We start from the raw sequence: 22725 nt of genomic DNA on the forward strand, positions 1-22725 counted from the left end.
ATGGCCCTGAGGTTCACTTAGCCTACACCAAAAACGAGTACCAGGTTAATTCCTGGAGGCAAAGGCGGCCGGGCGTAGAGCTAACCACTCTACCCCATCACGTGCCGAGGTTAACAATGGTGGAAGCCTTTACCTTCCACTCATCCAAGGGCCTTCATGGCCTGTAAATAATAATAATAATAATAATAATAATAATAATAATAATAATAATAATCGACCTGCAGCTGTTCGATGCCCGCCGGTATGTTCATTAAAACAGTACCGTACTTAACTCGAATCAGATCATGTTACAATTGTACGAAAAACCGAACCAAGATTTATATGAAATATCCATTTCTTATTAATATAATATTGTTAGAGAACTATTTAATCAGTAATATGATGGTAGCCTTGGACGGTGTGTTAGGTTCATTAAAAAACAGCAATGTACAGTATAATAAGGGGAAGTTATAGGCAACCATCTATGTAATCAGAAATGGGGGGGGGGGGGGAAATTGATTCTTCGAAGAGCGAAGGTATTGAAAAAAAAAAAAAAAGAAAGAAGGGGCACAAAAGTCATGAAAATGAGATTCCGTTGACCTCGTAACCTAGTACGCCGTCGAGGTCGGAAGAGAACAAGAATTGACCAAGGGAGGTCAGATAGGAAGTAAGAAGCTGTCACAAATATGTGGAAATAATGTCGGACTCAGCTATGGACCCTGTGGTTGCCGTCTTACTCTCACAAGTTGAGAGCTTCTGGGAGAGGGAAGGCTTTTATTCCGCTCTTATGACAGGTAGGGGATACCGTGGATGTATTCCACACTTAGCATGGTTCGTTCGTAGATTATGTATTATTTGAGTTTAAGAAAGAAAAATAATGTAAACGTTTTGAAATGAAAAGTCACAATCCGGTAGTTCGGATTCTATGTAAATCTGGAAGTTCCGTGACTATTGCCACGATATTAAGTCACCTGAAACTGCAACCTTGCTTGTGATTTTAAAGTGGAGTGAAGACACTGAAAAACTAAGAGTTTGACTGTGTCACGGATTAAGTAGCTACATCGAGCGGGGCAAAAAAAGTCTAGTTCTCAGGAGGTTGGGAAAAAGGAATTTCATTGACCATCAAGTAGCTATATCAAGCGGGGCAGAAAGCTGTCTAGTTCTCAGGAGGTTGGGAAGCAGGAATTTTATTGACCATTTTAAAGAAGAAACTGGAATACTGGAGCACTTCGAAGACAGCTCTGAGCAATTCTCACACAATAAGTTTTTGGGCCACATCATACCAGCTAATACCATAGGCAAGGCGCTAGATACGTTAGATGGGAACGAGCGTCACAAGTCGTGAATGTCAGATATAATTAAGGCATTCCAGTCGGTATGAGCAAAGCAGTGGTTGTACGGCATTGATTAATTGAATCGATGTGACCTGCGACTATGTCTTGGACCGACATCTAACTTTCTAATTTACGTTTCTTTCAAATGATCTAAGTTGTAACATAATTCTGTGCTTTGTAGGTACCGTGCCCTTGTCTCGGATACATTCGTCAGAACTAGTTTTAATAAGGTTTTACATAATCTAACTTTACTGTAGTTTCGCGGTAAAGGATTTACGGTTTTAAATAATCCATCGATTCCATAACATATATTAGGCCTATCATTCTGGATTTGCTTACTTATCTCTTCTTTTACATCATTTGTCTCGTTAATCAGAGCGCCTAGGTAGACAAAACTTCGTAGTTCTTCAAAGTCGAGATCTATCACTGTAATATGTGGTACCAGTGAACAACAGTTTCTGTTATTTTGAACCACCATAAAGTGACTGAGGTATGAGCAATGCTAGTAGGAATGTCTGTTGATGTATGCATTTCGGTGGGCTTGGCAACTTCTGGCTTATTGAGGAAAGCAGCGGGAAACTATCTCACTATTTATTTCCCTAGTTAGGGGCCGATGACCTTCGATGTTAGGCCCCTTAAAACAACAAGCATCATCATCATTATTTCCCTAGTACGCCTCTCCAGTGGTTCCTAGGTCATCTATGACAGTTCATGGTGAGCTGTTGAGGATCCAACCAGCCTCCGGGCTGAAAACTGTACATGCATACATACATACATACATACATACATACATACATACATACATACATACATACATACATACATACCTTTCCTTTTTTTCTTCCTTTACTGCTAGAACATTTTTTTCCTACTTGAGTGATTTAAATCTGTGAATGCTTTCTTTATGTCGTTCCGTGATCTTCGATTAATATTGTCATCTATGTATGCTAACAGCTCAATAGATTTAGAAAATGTAAAAGTAGTTTAGTGGGACGTAAAATCAATGTATGTATGTTTAGTCCTCAGCCCGAAGGCTGGTTGGATCCTCAACAGCTCCGCCATCAGCTGTCATAAATGGCCTAGGCATCACTGAAGAGGCGTACTAGGGAAATGAGGAGTGAGGTAGTTTCCCGTTGCTTTCCTCACCGAGCCAGCCGTTGCTATTACATATCAGTCTGCCAAGCCCACTGAAATGCATGCACCAACTGACCCTATGAGCAACATTTTCACACCATTCATAGCAGGGACTGGCTGCATAAGGAATGGCATTACTAGCATCACTCATACCTCAGTCACTTTCATCTTGTCAAAGCCAAGGATAAAGCTGAGACAGATCAATGAAAGTAACAATATTGCTCTAGCTCATATCAGAAGACATAGTGCACCGTAAACACAACGTCCTGCCAGCAAAGGCATGTAAAATCAATAATATTTTAAATTATTATTATTATTATTATTATTATTATTACTATTATTATTATTATTATTATTATCATTATTATTATTATTATGTTAAACTCAAATTATGAAGAAAGTGATATTTACACTGACTGACAGAGCAAATGCAACACCAAGAAGGAGTGGTCAGAACTTTATGCCAATTGCAGGGTAGACTGACGTCACTGAGGTATGCTCATGATGTGAAATGCGCCGCTGTGCTACGCACGTAGCGAACGATAAATGGGACACGGCGTTGGCGAATGGCCCACTTCGTACCGTGATTTCTCAGCCGACAGTCATTGTAGAACGTGTTGTCGTGTGCCACAGGACACGTGTATAGCTAAGAATGCCAGGCCGCCGTCAACGGAGGCATTTCCAGCAGACAGACGACTTTACGAGGGGTATGGTGATTGGGCTGAGAAGGGCAGGTTGGTCGCTTCGTCAAATCGCAGCCGATACCCATAGGGATGTGTCCACGGTGCATCCTACTGAGTCGATGCCGTGCGCATTGTGTAACCTGCATATCGGTTTGAAATAAACATCAATTATTCGTCCGTGCAGTCTCTGTTTTTTCCCCAACTTTCATGCCTTTCGAACCACTCCTTCTTGGTGTTGCATTTGCTCTGTCAGTCAGTGTATTTGTATGGTTATATCCAAAGAATAGAAATTAAATACATAATCAGCTCGTTTTTTTTTTTTTTAAATATTCTGCAGTTCAATTAATCACTACTGATCTGCATTTAGGGCAGTCGCCCAGGTGGCAGATTCCCAGTCTGTAATTTTCCTGTTTATATTAAGGAGAATAACCAACATTCTTTCCTTCTAAACGTTATAGGTTATTATGCAGTTTAAAATACTTGTAGAAGCAAATGGTAAGTTATTAAATTGATTTATTACAAAGCTAAAGAACCAAACAGATCCGTTTATTTTATAAAACACCCACGCTTATAGATTTAGTATTGCTCTTGTCTATTTTCCGTGTACTTTTCGCTATGTAGAAACTACGGTATAATAAAACTCACCAAATCTGAACACCGTATTTAAGTAAACCAAAGGGACAAGTGAGAAGATAGAATGGCACTTAATAGTGTGTTTTTGAGATTAGTTGCTAACGTAGTGAACTGTTAGTTATCTGTTATTGAGGTTCCTATTATTAAGCGGTGGTTAGCATCATCACATTTTAGTGACCCAACAATGAAGATAGCAGGTATTTGTTTACTTCTAACTTAGTAGTGATGAAATATACCGGAACATAGAAAACATAAAAGAAACTATACGGAAGAGGCGATTGATATTTTTTGGACATGTATACAGAATGTATGACAACAGGTTAACCAAACAGATCTTCATATATCTTTGGAACAAGAAGTCAACAACAACCTGGATTTATGAAGTCAAGGCAGATTTAGAAAGAAACAATATAAGAGAAGAAACAGGAACAGAGAGAGAGAGAGAGATCTTCATTGGGGTAAACACATAAATGGGATTGCAAATAAAGGATACAGGTCTCTGCACATGGTTATGAGGGTGTTTAGGGGTTGTAGTAAGGATCTAAAGGAGAGGGCTAATAAGTCTCTGGTAAGACCCCAACCAGAGTATGGTTCCATTGTATGGGACCCTCACCAGGATTACTTGATTCAAGAACTGGAACAAAAATCCAAAGAAAAGCAGCTCGATTTGTTCTGGGTGATTTCCAACAAAAGAGTAGCGTTACAAAAAACGTTGCAAAGTTCGGGCTGGGAAGAACTGGGAGGAGACGAGGTGCTTGACTGAGTGGTATGTTCCGAGCTGTCAGCGGAGAAATGGCGTGGAATGACATTAGTAGACGAATAAGTTTCAGTGGCGTCTTTAAAAGTAGGAAAGATCACAATATGAAGATAAAGTTGGAATACAAGAGGACAAATTGGGGCAAATATTTATTTATAGGAAGGGGAGTTAGGGGTTGGAATATCTTACCAAGGGAGATGTTCAATAAATTTCCAATGTCATTGAAGTCATTTAAGAAAAGGCTAGGAAAACAACAGATAGGGAATCTGCCACCTGGGCGACTGCCCTAAATGCAGATCAGTATTGATTGATTGATTGATTGATTGATTGATTGATTGATTGATTGATTCATTGATTGATGGATTGATTGAGATTTTTAGGAAGAAGGTGTTAAAAATGGAAGGATTTCAAGGTCGAGAGGGAAAGGAAACAGATTCAAAATGGGTCCGAGGAGAGAAATAGAAGACATAGTGAGCAGAGGAAGGAGTATTGGAGGAAGAAAGAACAAAGGATGAGGCATTGGAATTGTCACGTGTTCCCTAGAATACCCTAACGAAGAAATAATAATAATAATAATAATAATAATAATAATAATAATAATAATAATAATAATAATAATAATAATAATAATAATTTGGCCTCAACTGTCGAATTGCAGACCTTGCGACGTGATGCCATCCAAGCGGCTAATTTAAGTGAACTCGATCATATGTACCGTACTATTCCACCCAGGATAATTCCGTTTTCGTTGTTAGTACAATCGGACTGTCGAAATAACTAGGCAATGAAAGCGGATTTCTCCTGGATTAATACTATGGCTGACTTCATTTAAATTTGTCAGGCGACGCTGAGTCACATAACATATGTGTCACACCAGAGGTGGTTAACATGTCAACAACTAGGGAGTAAAAACATGTTTGACCGTCGTTCAGAAAATCGACGTTCTCGGACAGGATAGAACCCGCGAACTCGAGTCGGACACACTACCACTGATCCAGGTTATTCCTAACTGAATTCATACCACACTATTATTTGAAGACAAAATATCCTTTTAAAAATGCTTGTATGTTCTTTTCCTGATGAGATGGTGGTGGTGGTGATTATTGTTTTAAGAGGAAGTACAACTAGGCAACCATCCTCTATGTAACACTAATCAGACGGAAAAAATGGAAGGGATCCGACACTTCGAAAAATGAAGATATCGGCCAAAGGAAGACAAGGGCCACGAAGGGCATGAAAATGAAAGACTCCCTAGCCCTCGCAAACCTAATAGCGTCGGGGTCGGAAAAGAACAAGAATTGACCAAGAGAGGTCGGATAGGATAGATGAAAGTGAGGAGCCTGGCACAAGTAAGTGGAAGCAATGCCAGGACTCAGCTAAGGGCCCCGTGGTCGCCAACCCACGCTCCAAAATTCAGAGCCCCTGGGGCCTCTTTTAGTCGCCTCTTACGACAGGTAGGGGATACCGTGGGTGTTATTCTGTTGCCCCCACCCACAGGGGGATGCCTGATGAGAGGCGAGGATAAGACGTATATTTCCGATATGGAAAACATAGGACTACCGGCGTCCCATAAGCAACCTGTACGAGACAGGAGACATTGCTCTTAAATATAAGACTCTCTCTTATACCATGACACTTCCGGAAAACTTGATCATAGGAAGACTGGTTCGAAGACCGAAAGAATTCGTTCTAAATCTGAAAGATCAGTTTCGATAATCGACTGACTTTTTTTAACTGCAACAATGAATAAGAGGTGCATTATCAAAAATTAGGTTTCCAGAACTAAGCCATAATTTAATTTCATCGATTTCAAATGTTAAAAACAGTTAAGCTCGTAGGCCTTGCTACACCTAAAGGTGCATTGTTATGAGATTACCGAACTTTGATAAATCGTGGTAGTATTTTAATAGTAGTAGTTCTGTATTTTTCAATTGTGACTTTTTTGGTGCAATGTGTTGAAATGACTATGCTGTCGATGCCAAGTCTCGTGGGCATCCATTTGCACTCATTAAAATGTATATACCGAATAATTTGCCTACGCAGTGTAGATCGTGTAAGGTTGCATTTGGGAGATGGTGAGTTCGAAACATCCCCTACAAACTTGAAGACTCTTTGTAGTTGCCCTTCTTTCGCACCTGGGGCAAACGACACCCTCTGGATCCCAAGATAGCGGCTTCAGACCCAGCAGAAGTACGGTAATCGAATTTTTAGGAAGAAAGGCTATTCAGCATTCCGTGTCGAACGATATTGGCGTGTAAAAATTCTCTGTTGACACTTCAGATAACTAAAACTCAGCCATATATCGCCCAACAGAGATCCGTTTCTCTGCCATCTGTTAGAGTAAAACGGAACGTCGAAATTGACAAGCAATAAGTTAAATACCACAGCTATCCTTATTAACATCGTGGTTGCTACTTATCCTCTTCTATGAGTCGCAAAACCTGTTATTGTTAGTACTGTACGCCGTTAAATGGCTAGAAAATAAAATAAGATTTGTGTGTTGAAAGAAGACATTGGAAGAGAGTAAAGACCCATAGTCAGGTAGAGTAGCCCTTGCCCACTGATGCCTCTGTACTGTGTCCTTTTCACGCGTAAAGCAACAGTTTCTTTTTCATTGAAACATCTTGGAATTTTCTAGACATTTTTAGTTATTCCTGTCATTCCATTGATGCATTTCCCCAAAGGGACTTGTTCAGTTTTCTTCTGATTGATACCTTCTGTGTACAAGATCATCTTGTGCGGAAGTGGCTCAATCTCCAGGAAGGGAATTTAATAAGATTTATAACCGATTATAACCCGTGGCCGCTATGGAGATGTACATAATTTGTTGTTATACTGAGATGAAATGTGTTCGTTCCAAGCCCTGGTAAGGAATCAATAGAACCTACCTGATACCCATATTACCGCACTATTTTAACAGTCTCTTATCATATACCAGCGTGTCTTTAGCATGTTCGCCCTCATGACCCAGTTTTTATGTTTTATCTGTTGTAATAAGTATCTTAATTTTTCCCAATTTTGACTCTATCGTGTGTTCTGATCGTTTATTAAGTCTTCAGCCCAGAGGCTGGTTGGATCCTCAGAAAAACGTCACCGAAGATTATCCGGTAAAGGGACACGGCAAAAACCGATAGCGGCATTATAATGAGGCGTACAGCACATGACGAGAAGTGAGGTAGATTGTAATCCGTTACTTTTCTCACTGGACCAAAAAAGGCTATTTTTAGCTCTATTGGCCTAATGAGTGGCACCTTTCACAACATCAAGATGCATTAGTCGCACTCCGAATGTGAATTCTCAGCACCACCCATACCTCATCAACTTCCATATTGTCACAGTCATAGACGAGTCTGAGACTTCGGTGGAAGCTACATTTTGCTCTGGCCTGTGCCAAGAGACAGGTACAAAAATACTGCATTCATCAAGAAATAACAACTGGCTCTGTATTCGTCGTATTATCGACGGCATATTATTGTTTTCTTTCGTAAAGCGTGAGTATTTTTTTGTTTATTTGGAAATTGTTATAATTTTGTTTAAAGATAGTCTGTAATATTTGATTCCTACTTTGCACTAAATTCCATGAAAGGTTAATGAAAGGACATGGAAATATATCGATGCCTCGCCTTATTCACAATACAACGAGAGAGAGATGTCTTCAAGAAAGAGACCGAACGAGTTGGCTGCGCAGTTTGTGTCTCGTAGATGTCAGCTTGAAGATGGTTTTCCGTGGTTTCCCATTTTCACACCTTAATTAAGGCTACGGTCGCTTCCTGCCCAGTCCTTGTCCTATGTTCGCCATACGACCTGTCTGTGTCGGTGCGACGTAAACAAAGAAAGAGATCGTGATACAGTAAAATTATTCTTCTGGATGGAGACGAGAGTAGAAAAATGGGGCATGCAACTAATTTAAGAAATTATGTCCAACAATATTGTTGATTGTGAGGTGAAAACCTGTATTTTCATTTCCAAGCAGCTTTCGGTCGATGGACTTGTCTGATCCAACATACGGGCATTGCTAACCAAAGTTCCTTTTCATTGGGACGCATCTGAAATACAGTTGCAGCATTCAGATTAATAATAATAATAATAATAATAATAATAATAATAATAATAATAATAACACATCCATTGAAATTAATAACATTTTCATAATATATCGTATTTGCATGATCAGCGAAAAACTTAATGTTAAATACAAAATGGTAAAGATGATTTATGACAGTAAAGTGAGATTGTCCCACTATATTATTTTCTGTTGTAGGTTTTGGTAGATTTTTATTACATCCGCCTTCAAGAGTCATTTACAGGGACCAGCCATGAACTACTCTTAACAGCGATATTTAGAAAAACTTTTAATAAAGGTTTCCAGTAAGAGTAATTAAATTTTGCTTTATGGAGGACGCAAAAGAAATATAGCTCGTGATGATTTTGATTTGATTAATATTGTTTATGAAAGTTGAACAATTTCACTTCAGTTAAAAGGGTTTCATCAGCAGCGAACGGATATTTCAAAAAACATTTTATATCTGCATCTATCTGAGGGATTTTCTTGAAATTTTGCCTAAGTATAATCATTGATTATTTCGTGTTGTGTGCAAAAATTGCCTTTGTTATGCGATTAGTTCTTAATGGCTATAAAATATATATTTCCATAGTTTTGGAGTGAAACAGACCAACCTCGAAAATAAAGCAGAGACAGCAACTTTTTCACCACTCTTGAATGAGGATTCCTTTTAAAAGATGGGCCACAATGAGATTAACAGGCATATTCAGTATATAAAATTCGAATTGTACTTTTTTTGAAGGTATACTTGTACTCCTTTTGGTGGTTTCTCGCTTGTAAATATGACCATTTTGGTTCATCCTTGAGAATAGCTACATCTGAAGAATTCTGCACAATTCTTAGAGGATCATCCGGTCATATTTTGAGAAATAAGGTCAAAGAATAGCTTCATCCTTTTATCAATTGACCAAGGCTGTAAATAAAGCAACTCTAATAACAAACGTCATAAGAGATAAATAGCAGTGCCACTCCCACTGTTCTGACTAGAACATACATTCTTCACTAAAATGAAAAAAGAAAAAAAAATACAGGAAACTTTTGTATGAAAATGATTTACAGAGATGAAGGAAGATCTATCAGGTGAACATATAAAGGCAAAAAGTTAATATTGTCTTGTATCAGGCCCCTTATGGGACAATGATTCCTAAGTTATTAGTCCCAGATCTAAAGATGCTCGAGGGCAGTATGTTCTCCACGGGTGTTCGATACTTCCGCTTCAAGCTCTGACTACAAAAGTTGGACCACGCCAGCTGTGAAAGTACAGTACTTTGCAGCGCCCACTCACTTTCATTTCATTGGGACACTCCTCCTTACCAGGCTCCGGTAAATCACCTTTCCTTTTCCTACCAACTTAACTTCTTGGATCTCTTGATACCTGTAGAAGAAACCTTTCATAAGATCTGATTTAGTTAATAAAACATAGAAAAGAAACGTACTGACAAGTCTAAGAGCTGATGGACATCTAACAAAACAAAAGCACAAGGTATCTCTTATTCTTAAACATGTAACGTAACTTACTTCATGGCATTACCGAGGGAGTTATCTACGCGTTTTAGGTCACGTAGATGTCAGCTTGCTTTCGAGAGGTAGTGGGTTCAAATTAACTGTTTTTTCCCTTGGTTTCCTGTTTTCTCACCAGGCAGATATGGTACTGTACCTGAACTAAGGCCACGATCAATTTTTCCCAGCCAACTCCATTCCATCGTCGCCATACGACCTGTCTGTGTCGGTCCGACGTAAAACAAATAGCAAAAAATTAAAACTTCTTAACATTGACCACAGCTGAAAGGTGAGTTTGTAGCTTCTTGTATTGCTATCCTTGAGAAGTATTCCAGATTACTATTACTGTAGGTATACATCTCTCTCTCATGTTCTAACCCTACGTAAGTGTGTGGTGACGGCATGATGTAAAAGAATGTTGACAGTTCTCCTCCGGGTTTCAGGATTCCCTATCCTGAATATGGTGGATCGTTTCCTTAATGCTCTCCGATTAGGCTCTTGAGTTGGTCTGCCCATCGGCATGGTATAAGTTCTCTGGGTCTTCGGACCTCAATTTTTCCCTCGATCAGTTTTTCCTTTGTCCTTGGTCTCCTGACAATGTGTCCGAAGTTGCAGCAGATGGCACTTCACCCAAGCTAACCCTGCGTATTCCACAGTGAAAACCGTCGGCTGTACGCTGCTTATCCACGGGCAATGCAACCGGTTGATATGTGCTTGGATAGCAGTTACGGACTGTTTGATTACCTTCAGTTCCTTCCCTTGGTTTTTTTTTTTTTGGCAAGTTGTTTTCCGTCGCACCGACACAGATATGTCTTATGGCGACTATGGGACAGGAAAGGGCTAGGAGTGGGAAGGAAGCGCCCGCGGACTTTATTAAGGTACAGCCCCAGCATTTGCTTGGTGTGAAAAATGGGAAACCACGGAAAACCATCTTCAGAGCTGTCGACAGTGGGGTTCGAACCCACTATCTCCCGATTACTGGATACTGGCCGCACTTAAGCGACTGCAGCTATCGAGCTCGGTTCTTCCCTTGTTAGGTGACCAGGTAAGGTACCTCCATCGTTAATACAACGACCTAAAATCATCCTGGATCTGCACACAGGCCCAAAAGTGAACACAGACCCATCAATTTATCGAAGGCTCCTCATATCCATTGTTAGCCGATATCCAGGTTCAGTAGGTATTTTTACGGATGGTTTGAGAGCAGAAGCTAAAGTAGGCCGTGCGTTCATCGTCGATGAAATGAAATGTCGTATGACTTTTAGTGCCGGGATATCCCAGGACGGGTTCGGCTCGCCAGGTGCAGGTCTTTCTATGCGACTCCCGTAGGCGACCTGCGCGTCGTGATGAGGATGAAATGATGATGAAGACAACACATACACCCAGCCCCCGTGCCATTAGAATTAACCAATTAAGGTTAAAATCCCCGAACCCGGGACTCTCTGAACCGAAGGCCAGTACGCTGACCGTTCAGCCAACGAGTCGGACTTCATCGTCGATAATAAGAGGTTTCTTTTTCCCTCAACCTGAAACCCGTAACGTGTACACAGCAGAGCTCTATGCTATCTACGTTTTTATTGTATTGACTATATTTTTAGCTATGTGTAACTTTAAGTTAGAATGAAATATTATTTCACTTCAGAGTCAATGCCTTATTTAATTTTATTACATTTGTTTATATTTTAAATCACTTTATTAACATATTCCTAATTAGATACACTGATTATTTTTAATTCATAATCATTATTTAAATCCTCGATAGTAGATACATTTTAATCTGTTATTTCATTTCGTTTCATCACTTAACATCAAGTGTCTATGACCTTGTTAGGCTCATTTAAACAAGCATCAATCAATCAATCAATCAATCAATCAATCAATCAATCAATCAATCAATCAATCAGTCAATCAATCAATCAATCAATCAATCAATCAATCAATCATTTTATCCGAATTATTTCATAAACTGCTGACTCACGAGTATCAACACTCGTTTTTACGCTGAGTTTTCTCAGGATCGATTCCTTGGTGTGGTGTGCTGTCTATGGTATCTATTCGTAATAGCCTTCTGTAACACCACATTTCCAATGCATCGATCCTACCGGGGTCTGCCATCTTCACAGACCTAATTTCTGCCACATATGTTGCGATGGGGAAGAAGAGAGTTCCCACAAATCTCAAGTTTCGTCTTGACGGCGATGGAGATGTTCGCCCAGATGCGAGTCAGATTTGCTGTCGAATGCAGCGGTTGTGTCGAAATCCTTAGTACCCGATAAGCCAGTGTCTCCGTATTCAGCGATTATCTCTTGTCGGTTTCGAGTCTATTTTGACAGCTGAAGCCTCTCTCACATGAAGATATGCTTTCTCGTAGAACAGCACAGATTGTGCGAATCAGTAACAACATTGCGAATCTTGCTACAGAATCCAGTGTGAATTCCAAGCACGATTAGAAGACATTGAGGGGAAATATAATGTCATGTTCTCCCCACTCTGCTAAAATAGTTTTACTGAACGCTGAACTCGTGAAAAGTACCACTAACGGAAACAAATACATATTCGGAATTTAAATGTTTTAAAAAAAATTTATTTATTGACTTATTTTATACTAGCATGTACCCGCGGCTTTGCCCGCGTTTATTAACTGTTTTATAAAAACTTTTTCCTTATAGAGCTTCCGGTTGAAGTATATATTAGTGTCCTTCCAAATGGAGCTAAGATATATAGTGCGTTTACCTTTCCAACTCTTGTACAATCCACGTACAGTTGGCAATGGGAGAAGCAGCCTTTTCGAAGATGGAGTCCTACAACTTTAAGAGAGTGTTCTTGTGCCTTGTTGATGTTCATAGCGAAACTGAAACAAACGGGGAACTGCAGACATCTAAACTTAAACTGTATATCCGAAGAAATTATTCGAATCCGAGGAATGGATATTACTTCGCTCGCGGAATGCCCAATCATGAGAATGGCTTCAATAATATTAGTCATCAGTTTCTGAGTCGTTTTCATTGCAGAGGGCAGGATTCTTATTCTTAAGAAGGATAATCGGTGCCACAATCGTCCGCTCTAAGATGTTGGAGGGTACTCCAGGTGACTCCAAGTCTTTCAAAAGCTCTGCCATGTAGTCGATAGAATTGTAACTTTGTAGAACATCGGGTAATTCTTGTAAAAGTTGATGACGTTGACAGCTTCACTTCTGGGAGCAAGAATCGCTCTTTGACACAGCCATGCGTAATTGGTGAAATGCTGTGGCCACGAATGTTAAAAATTTCAGATCTGTACGTGCTTATTATAATCTAATCTTCTTTACAATAACCTTTGTTTTCTCTAAATGAAATAATAAAACGTGAGATTCAGTTAGTTGAAAGAAAACATGGTAACCGGATAATTCTTGTGAGTGTTGCTTATTGATGACGTTGACAGCTTCACGTCTTGGCGCAAGAATTGCTCTTAGACACAGCATTGCGTCTTAGGTGAAAACGTGTGCCAACCTATGACAAACATTTCAGATCTTTGTTTGCCGTAGATTTGACTTGTCCTATATATTTCCTCTAAATATATACATGTCCAACCCTTGCCCCCCTTTTTCTACGCTGTTTGGGTATGAAGTGAGATGAATCTTCGTAAGCGAATTTTTACGAGCGAATATCTTTCATGACGTCATCCTACTCAGATGAGTTAATGAGATGAAATGAGTGACATGATATATGAGAGTAAGAATGAAAAGGATGAAGCTCGGCGCCGTCACATAGCCCACTCCTCTCGAATAGCTCAAGACTTTACGTCCCCATCCGACGGACGAATCACCATCAACAGCGACATATACCCTCACACCATTAAGACCAAAAACGGCTTCCTACGCCATGGAGACGTAAAATGGCTCCTTGAATTGTGTTCTCTACGTTGGATTGTCATATCCCAATACACGTTTTCCGATGGTTTTTCGTGCATAACTCACCAACGAAAGCGAAAATGAAAATTCCGGCTTCGATGTGCATTCGGACCCCCTATATTCAAAATGTCAGATCTCTGCGTGCTGTAGATTTTGCTGGGCATCGCGCACAGACAAACAGACAGACAAACACTTCCTTTTATTATTATAGATGGCGTGGCTCAGCCCCTGAGACAACTCGGCGTAAAAGCGAGTGTTGATCCTTGTGAGTCAACAGTTTATGAAATAATTCGGACAAACTGATTTATTTATTTATTTATTTATTTATTTATTTATTTATTTATTTATTTATTTATTTATTTATTTATTGATCATAGTGAAATATGGTGTTGTAATAGGGGAGATATATGCAAAATTGCATATTTTAAATTATGCGACAAAGAACTTAACAGATGTTCAGAATGAAGGATTTTCCATCAAACCTTGTCGAAACCTTAACGATAAATGTAGTTATTAGACATACTTGTATGAAAGTACTTACTTCCTTGAATCATGACGCAAGTATTGTTACTTCGCCGGTCGCCGACCAAGAAAAGGCACGAGTGTAAGGATAACAAATGGTCTTCTTTATCGATGTCTGCTTGTAGTTAGAAAGGAGATTGCAAACGACTGGATAATATATTAGCTCACAGCCAAGCCGTATTGACTAAACATGAAACGAATTGCTGCAGCTGTCAATGTTGGAAATAATAGCCGTAACCTTTCCACTCTACTAACAGGACAGTTCGTGAGTGAATGTATGCACTCAAGGTAGACTCTAGTGTTAAAAGAAATTAGAATCGCTTGAAGCAGTGTACAGGGTATAGTCTATGTAACCCGTTAGACCAACCGGAGAAGTTGGAGAAGGTGATCACTCTGTAAATAGTTCTATTAATTTTTGAGGTCGAATTTTATACACTCTCTTGGATTATAACGACAGCGCTTGCATGGGTTGCTACTGTTGCAAATTTTTTTCCAAAAAGGATGAAAAATTAGGTGTAGACCATGTTTCTGTTTTATAACAGTTCGCTGGTTTTCGGCCTGAATTATCTTGATTTGGTCATTGCTTTTCATTTCTAGTGAAGGAAGAATAGATAGAACTGCGTATATATAGATCAAATAATAGGCTACTTCTAAATTTTTATTTTGTATTACATATATTTTATCTCGTAACTAGGCGAGTATTGATAAATATTGGTCTTTTTCATTTTTGTCTGTCCGTTCTGGCTTGGCAAAATTCCATTGATAATCTGAGTAGGAAGCCAGCGCATCTATCAACATAACAAGGGAAGAAAGTTGGCATTTGGGGAGAAGGCAAAAAATAATTTCTTGATCATACTTCTAAAAGCGGTCGATTTTATTACACAGTTAAGCGGTGAATTACTTTTAAACATTATATGGATATATTTTCTGGCTGAAATCTGCTCAGGGAGACATGATAGAACGTTCTTAGTGAGTACAACGTCGACGTCTGGGTCTGACATTTTGCTGGACTGCACTCTCCCACCTTCCCCGTCTGGCTTTCCTTCGGGAACTCTCTCTCTCTCTCTCTCTTCCGACCTCGACGATAATAAGGTATCCGAGACAATAGGCAAGTATTGTTACGTGTCTATGTGACCGTCAGCCCTTTTGTACACCCCCTTCTGTTTTTCCTGGAAGGACTGGGCAAGTCAGGCTGGCGACCTCCAAGCCGGCCTGAGGGCATGTGTCGGCCTTTTCTTGTATTGTACTTTTCATCTGATGTTTCCGTTGACTTTCTGGAAGGTGAAACTAGAATTTTCCTGCTCCGGACGCAGCCCGAAGATTATAGTGCTTCATCATCAGGCAGATGAAAGCAGGCACGCAACAAAACGGGAGAATAATCCGAGTAGTAGTGTTGGAACAGAGCAATGAGTGTTGAGTGTGTGTCGTCGTGGTTAAGTGTTTGAGCTGTTGTTGTTGAGTGTGTCGTATTGCTAGAGGGTAGTGTTGAGAGTGTGTCCTCGTGAGAAGAATTGGTGCGGTATTATTTTCGAGTGATACGTGTTGAGTAGTTCAGTGTGTGGAGCAGTCGCGTGAATGATGATAGTAACCGGCCTTCTCTGGAGTCTAGCCAAGTGTACACTAGTGCTGCGTGATAGTGAACAGACTTGTATTCTAACCCGTGCATGTAGCTGCTATGTTAAGTGAGGGTGGCGTGTGCAAAGTGAAAGCGAGTGTTGTCAATCGAGATTACGGAGGAGTAAATATCAGCAAACTTGAGACCGGCTGGAAGGACTAGACACTTTGTAAATAACCACCATTTAACGAACTTTTGTAATTCATTTTCAAGTATAATTGTGTGTATACTAATCGGGTAATCTTAAATTAGTCCAATGAAAGAATCAGTGTTTTATCCGTACCTATTTTACATTCCAAGTTTCAACGACTTATCTTTGTATATAACCATCTCCTCTGTATTTAGGGAAATCAGAATTCTTCGTATCTCTCTTCTCCATGTAGGTTAGGGGGTTCCAAGCACGGTATCCGCTACTTGTTGTAAGAGGTGACAAAAAGGCCCAGGTACTGTAGTTCGCACCTTTGGTACGCTATTCCCTGACGATAAAAGGACTATATCCACAAGGGTCCATAACTGAAAAGCTTGGTAACTGATGACCGAATTAACTGGATAATTTTTCTCTTTTTCGACCGACTTTGGTTTGACCTTTTATTGTCTGCACATTTTGACCCTTCTTAGATCTGAAATCCAAGATAATTATTTTTAAGGGTGAAAAACATATTATATTTAATGATTCTGTCTCGTTTCTAGTTTGTGTGTTCATTCCTTTATTCCTTTGTAAATATTGTCAGTCGTAATCTTTCTCATCATCACGTCATTGTGACTCTTAAATCAGATAATAATAATAATAATAATAATAATAATAATAATAATAATAATAATAATAATAATACAAGTGCTGAAAGAATTTGGAATTGATGACAAAACAACTAATATAATCCAACAGACATTAACAAACACGTGGTCACAAGTAAAATTCCTTGGAGAGCTATTAGAACCGTTTGAAATCAATACAATACAATACAATACAATGGATTTATTTTGTCTGGCAAGATTAAGGCCATTAGACCCTCTCTTCCATATAACCAGAAAATACAGCATCTACATGTAAAAAATTGAAATAAATACACTTACAATTGAAACAACTTGCAACCACTAAACAGTACAATATTATGATAAAAAATAAAAATAGGAAAAAAGGAGAATGATATGATTATTATTATTATTATTATTATTATTATTATTATTATTATTATTATTATTATTATTATTATTTACACAATTATGACATGATTAGCTAATTTCTATTATCCTTGGTAATAACAGTTGGATTATATAAAGTCTATAGTTTGAGGAAGGCTAAATCTATAATATTTACATAGCATTACTTAGTAGGTAGCGGTGACAAAGTTGCCTAAAACTAGCAGGTGTGCCGAAGAAATAACAAATGAGTTTGTGTATCGTGTGGTGCGGTCCGGTGAGGTGGAATAGATAAGAGTGTATCAGATTTTGACCGTGTTCCAAAACTGTGATTGGATGAGAGGTGGTGAAATTGACTGTACAAGTAGGGAGGTGAGCATGAGGAGAGTATTCGACGAAGAAGGCATAAAGCGTGAAGATTACGGCGCTGTTTGAGTTTTAGCCAACCGAGTTCATCGTAGGCAGGTGTAACATGGTCAAAGTAACGTAGGTCACATATGTAGCGTACACAGGCGTTTTGCGCGCGTTGTAGTTTGTGGTTAACAGTAGCAGTCAGGTCGTTGTACACGGCGTCACAGTAGTCGAAATGAGGTAATACCAGAGTGCAAATGGGGCGTTCTTTTAATACTCGAGAAAATATGTTGCTGAATCTTCTGAGTGAGTTAAGTGTCGCAAATACTTTCCTGGTGATGCTGGTAACTTGCTGCTTCCAAGAAAGATGTTCGTCTATCATAACGCCGAGATCTTTGACAGATTCACTGAAATCAATGGGTGAATTTTGTAGGTAGAGTTTTGGTAAAGTGAATTTGCTTATGGTTTTTGAACAAAGCCGAGGATGTGAAATTATTATAGCTTGAGATTTTACGAGACAGGTGTGAGGCAAGGAGATGGCCTCTCCTCGGTCCTTTTCAACTGCGTCTTGGAGAAGATGATAAGGGAATGGCGAAAAGAAATGAGTCAGCAAAATATCCCGAATGGAATCAAGATAGGACACAAAAAGGATGGGCTAAAATTTGAATGCCTTGCATTTGCAGATAACTTAGTGTTCTGCGCTGAAAATCTAGACTGCCACTACACAGATAGAGGTTTTGCAAGTAACAGCAGAAAAGGCAGAACTGCAAATATCCTGTGAGGAAACTAAGCACAAGAACATAGATCCCAAAGAACCAACATGGACAATGAAGACCAAGTATGGTGACATAAAGAGAGTCCACAAATTCAAATATCTAGGGGAGTTTCTGCCTCCTAGCAACAACGAGAAGCCAGCTGTCGAAGAAAGAGCAAAGAAGATGGAGACTGCATTCAGGCTATGCCAGGAAACTTATAAGTCCCTCTCCTATCAAGCCCAACTCAGACACTATAATATCGTGGTGAAACCTGAATGTTTCTATACAGCAGAGACAATTGCCAGAAAGGGGATTGCCGAAATAGAAAAGAAAGAACCTAAGTTTCTGAGGAAAATTCTAGGGCCCAAGAAAGCAATAGGAAATGAGCTTACCTTCCGTTTGAGATAAAATCAAGAGCTGTATGAAAAATGCGAAAACATTTCAACCTCGATAAGAAAAAGGCGACTGATTTTCTATGGACACCTGAGAAGAATGGCACCGAGACGCCTAACAAATAAGATCACCACCTTCCAGGAAAGAAGAAAGACCCAAGTACCTTGCCTGAAAGAAGTTCATCAGGATCTTAAAAAGTGTGGCATTGAGGAGGGAGATATCTCAAACAGAGCAGTGTTGAGAAGGTAAACTGCGGAGGTGACGGATCTGTTCGTAGAGAAACCCAGGAGAATAAGAAGGGTGTTCTCGGATGAGGAACGAGCAAAAGCGAGCCAGAGAATGAAGGAGTATTGGCGTAAAAAGAAAGAACATTAATAGTCAAGGAAATTGTGTAATCGTAACCCACAGGAGGTTGGAACGATCATAAATAAATAAATAAATAAATAAATAAATAAATACATAAATAAATAAATAACAAAACTCGACCTGACAAGATACGAGAACAAATGGGGAGAAAATAATGGCGACTTCGGTTCTAAGCAACATAATAAAGAGACATTTTTGTTATGTAATGTTAATCGAAGAAGAATCTCAGCCGTTCGAAGAATGAGGATATCGGATACGGAAAATGACAGGCTTCTTGGGTCTCGCACACTAAATCTCACCGGGGTCAGAAACGAACTGCAGTCGGCAATCTTGGTAAACTCATCCTTCCACTACTTCCACTACTGACTGATTGGCGACGTAAAGAACTGACCTTTGTGAAGAATTTTGAATAGTGCATTCCATTAACACGAAATAAGTTTATTATTTTAAAACTCATCGCATTTAAGTGGTATTTGAAAGTGCTGAAGTAGGCCAGCCTCGTGTCGGCAGATTTATAAGCACGTAAAATAATTCCTGCGGGAGAAATTCTACTCTTCCGAAAATCGCAGTAGTTAGTGGAACGTAAAATTATTATTATTATTATTATTATTATTATTATTATTATTATTATTATTATTATTATTATTATTATTTCGTGGTTATTGCTAACCTGATGCAGCCTTTGTAAGACAGACCCTTCGATGAGGGTGGGCAAAATGTGCCATGTATAGGAAACTGCATGTTATTGTGACTGATAAAAATCCCGACCCGGCCTGGAATTGAACCCAGGACCCCTCAGAACCGAAGGCCACTACGCTGACCATTCAGCCGAGGAGCCAGGCGTTTTTTGTGTTTATATTGCTGTAGCTTATTATGTTAGCCCGCTGTAAAACAGTAGAGAGATGAATTTATGGTAAAAAGAGGTGTCGTATTTCACAATTTCACTCTTAACATAACTCTCCAACTGAGGTAATTAATACCACAACACATTTACTTGTAACAGATAGATATTCACGTACCCACTAGTGAAAGTTGTTCGTGCTCATTGTTGCCAATACATCTTCATGCACCGGGCGAGTTGGCTACGCGGTTCGACGTGTGTAGCTGTTAGCTTGGGTTCGAACCCCAATGTAGCAGCACTGAAGGTGAATTTCCGTGGTTTCCCCATTTTCACACTAGGCAAATGCTGGGGAAGTACCTTGGTTAAGACCATGATCGCTTCCTTCCCAATCCTAGCCCTGTCCTATCCCATCGCAGCCATAAGACGTATCTGGGTATGTGCAACATAACGAAAAAAAACCAAGACGGACATTCATTCATTCATTCATTCATTCATTCATTCATTCATTCATTCATTCATTCTCCTTTAAAGAGTTCAAACGTGTTCTGTTACGGTAAACATTTTGTATAGTACAGTAGCACCACAATTCTCATTAAATCCTTTATTCTTGTACAGTACATGAGCTAACTCCGCAGCTATGTGTGTACCAGGAGTGTTCCGATTATTGACAATGGATACTTTCGGCAACTTTAACCAGCAAGGGAAAGATACGACATAGGTTGCACAATTCCGATTCCTTTGTAGTACTTTCATATCGGTTAGGTCAGAATTAACACATACAAAAATGTGAGGCGGCGTGGCTTTTCTACCATTCAGATAAACTATATGACCACCATAACGCGATTTTCTACCACAGACTGCCAAGGCAGCACAAAACAAGATAAACACTTGTTTTTTTTTCTTTTTTCATACGAGATGTTAAGTTCCAGATAGTTCATTGCCGGTGTCCCATTACCGGCTGTTTCATTGCTGTTTACCAGCAAATGGTAATATTGTGGGAGGACCTAAAGTCGAAACCATGACCACTTGCGCAATAATTACTACTCAGTGTGTTAGTTTTCGATATACTGGGAAAAATGAAATGAAATGGCGTATGGCTTTTAGTGCCGGGAGATTCCAGAACGGGTTCGGCTCGCCAGGTGCAGGTCTTTTGATTTGACTCCCGTAGGCGACCTGCGCGACGTGATGAGGATGAAATGATGAAGACAACACATACACCCAGCCCCCGTGCCAGGAAAATTAACCAATGATGGTTAAATTTTCCGACCCTGCAGGAATCGATCCCGGGACCCCTGTGACAAAAGGCCAGCATGCTAACCATTTAGCCATGGATCCGGACGATATACTGTACTGTATATTAGTAATCTCCACCACTCAGCATCGTAGTTCACTCTTCTGGTCCTTTCCAGCTGAAGTCTAAATTGTATAACTTGTGACTATAAGTACCACGGACGTGTATGGCGGGAAACTTATAACACGTTACAAAACTGCTAACGTTAAAAAAATGTCTCTACTGGTCTCCAGTGTTTGAAGACATTCTTCAGATAGTCTCGTATCTCTGCTTACCTTCTATCCTGTATCTATTCCCCAGTTTTGTATATTTAACTTTCTACTTAGTCTATTTTTAACCATGCTCGTTGATCATGCATTCGAAAGTATTTTTACCGAACAAAACTAAAAAGTGTCGTGAAATATCATAGGTCAAGAAATATAATCCAATCTGAGGCTATCCAAATACGAGATTATTACTGTGTTACTCATCTTTTAATGAAATATTAACTCAGAATTGTTTCTTGGTTCTGCATCTTTCACCTTTCACTTTCCAGTGCGATTCGACTAAATGAAAAGTATGACGAATGCGCATGAGAATCGGTGCTCGCTGAGAAATCAATGTATCTGTAATAGATGAAATTAAGAATGACATTTTCCAATTCTTTCCTTTACTTCTATAACATAGCCTGTACTGTTCTTTTCTCTTTGTGTGTGTGTGTACACGCTTATAGGCTAATTAATTTTCATATGCATGCAAGTAGGCCTACTCACAGACCTTGAGTAAAAAGGTATGAAGTGTGAATATTTCGTTTGTGAGTTAAGGGCAGACTTTCCTAGTTATGTGAAAGATCCTGTTAACTTGTACTCCCACGAACCTACTACGCAGGCGTAGCAGGGGGAGAGGTGATACGCCCACGTGGCGCGTCCCAGGTGGCGGATAGTGGGGTCCTAACCGGCTTGCCGGCGGACTTGAGGGAAATAAAATACCTCTCGCGGACCAAACACACACCCCCTGTGGGTGGGGGAGGCTGACGAATAATACACCCACGGTATCCCCTGCCTGTCGTGAGAGGCGACTAAAAGGGGCGACCAAGGAATGATTGTATTAGAACCATGAAACTACTTTTGATTCGTACCATCACGCGCGGAACACCATCGGTCGCTTTTACTTGCGAGTAGTACCACTCTGTTAGGTACTCCACACATAGTTTTGTGATTCCTAACACTCGAGTGGGGTTCAGTATGGGTTTCCAGTACCCGTGAGTCGTGCCCATGTGTGCAGCACCACAGGTCTGGGCGTTGCCTGTGAGTTGTACCCGTGTGAGCGACACCACGCGTCTGGGCGTAATCTTTGAGTTGTACCACTATACGAGCGACACCGTAGGTCTGCGTTGCCAGTGATTAGTACCCACTCTGTAGGAACACCACGGGAATACCGGCGCCCGTAATTAGTACATCTAGGTGAGGAACCTCATCGGTTTGCGTTGGCTATGAGTGG

The 22725-nt window shown here is 39.8% G+C and overlaps 1 protein-coding gene across 1 annotated transcript in view; it reads left to right on the forward strand.

The window, feature by feature from the left end:
* Tmhs (Tetraspan membrane protein in hair cell stereocilia) overlaps positions 1–22725 on the forward strand; it is a 166979-nt gene that overhangs the window by 125140 nt on the left and 19114 nt on the right. The window lies entirely within an intron of this gene.

The sequence above is a fragment of the Anabrus simplex genome, chromosome 4 (genome assembly GCF_040414725.1).
Source record: "Anabrus simplex isolate iqAnaSimp1 chromosome 4, ASM4041472v1, whole genome shotgun sequence".
Classification (NCBI taxonomy): Eukaryota; Metazoa; Arthropoda; class Insecta; order Orthoptera; family Tettigoniidae; genus Anabrus; species Anabrus simplex.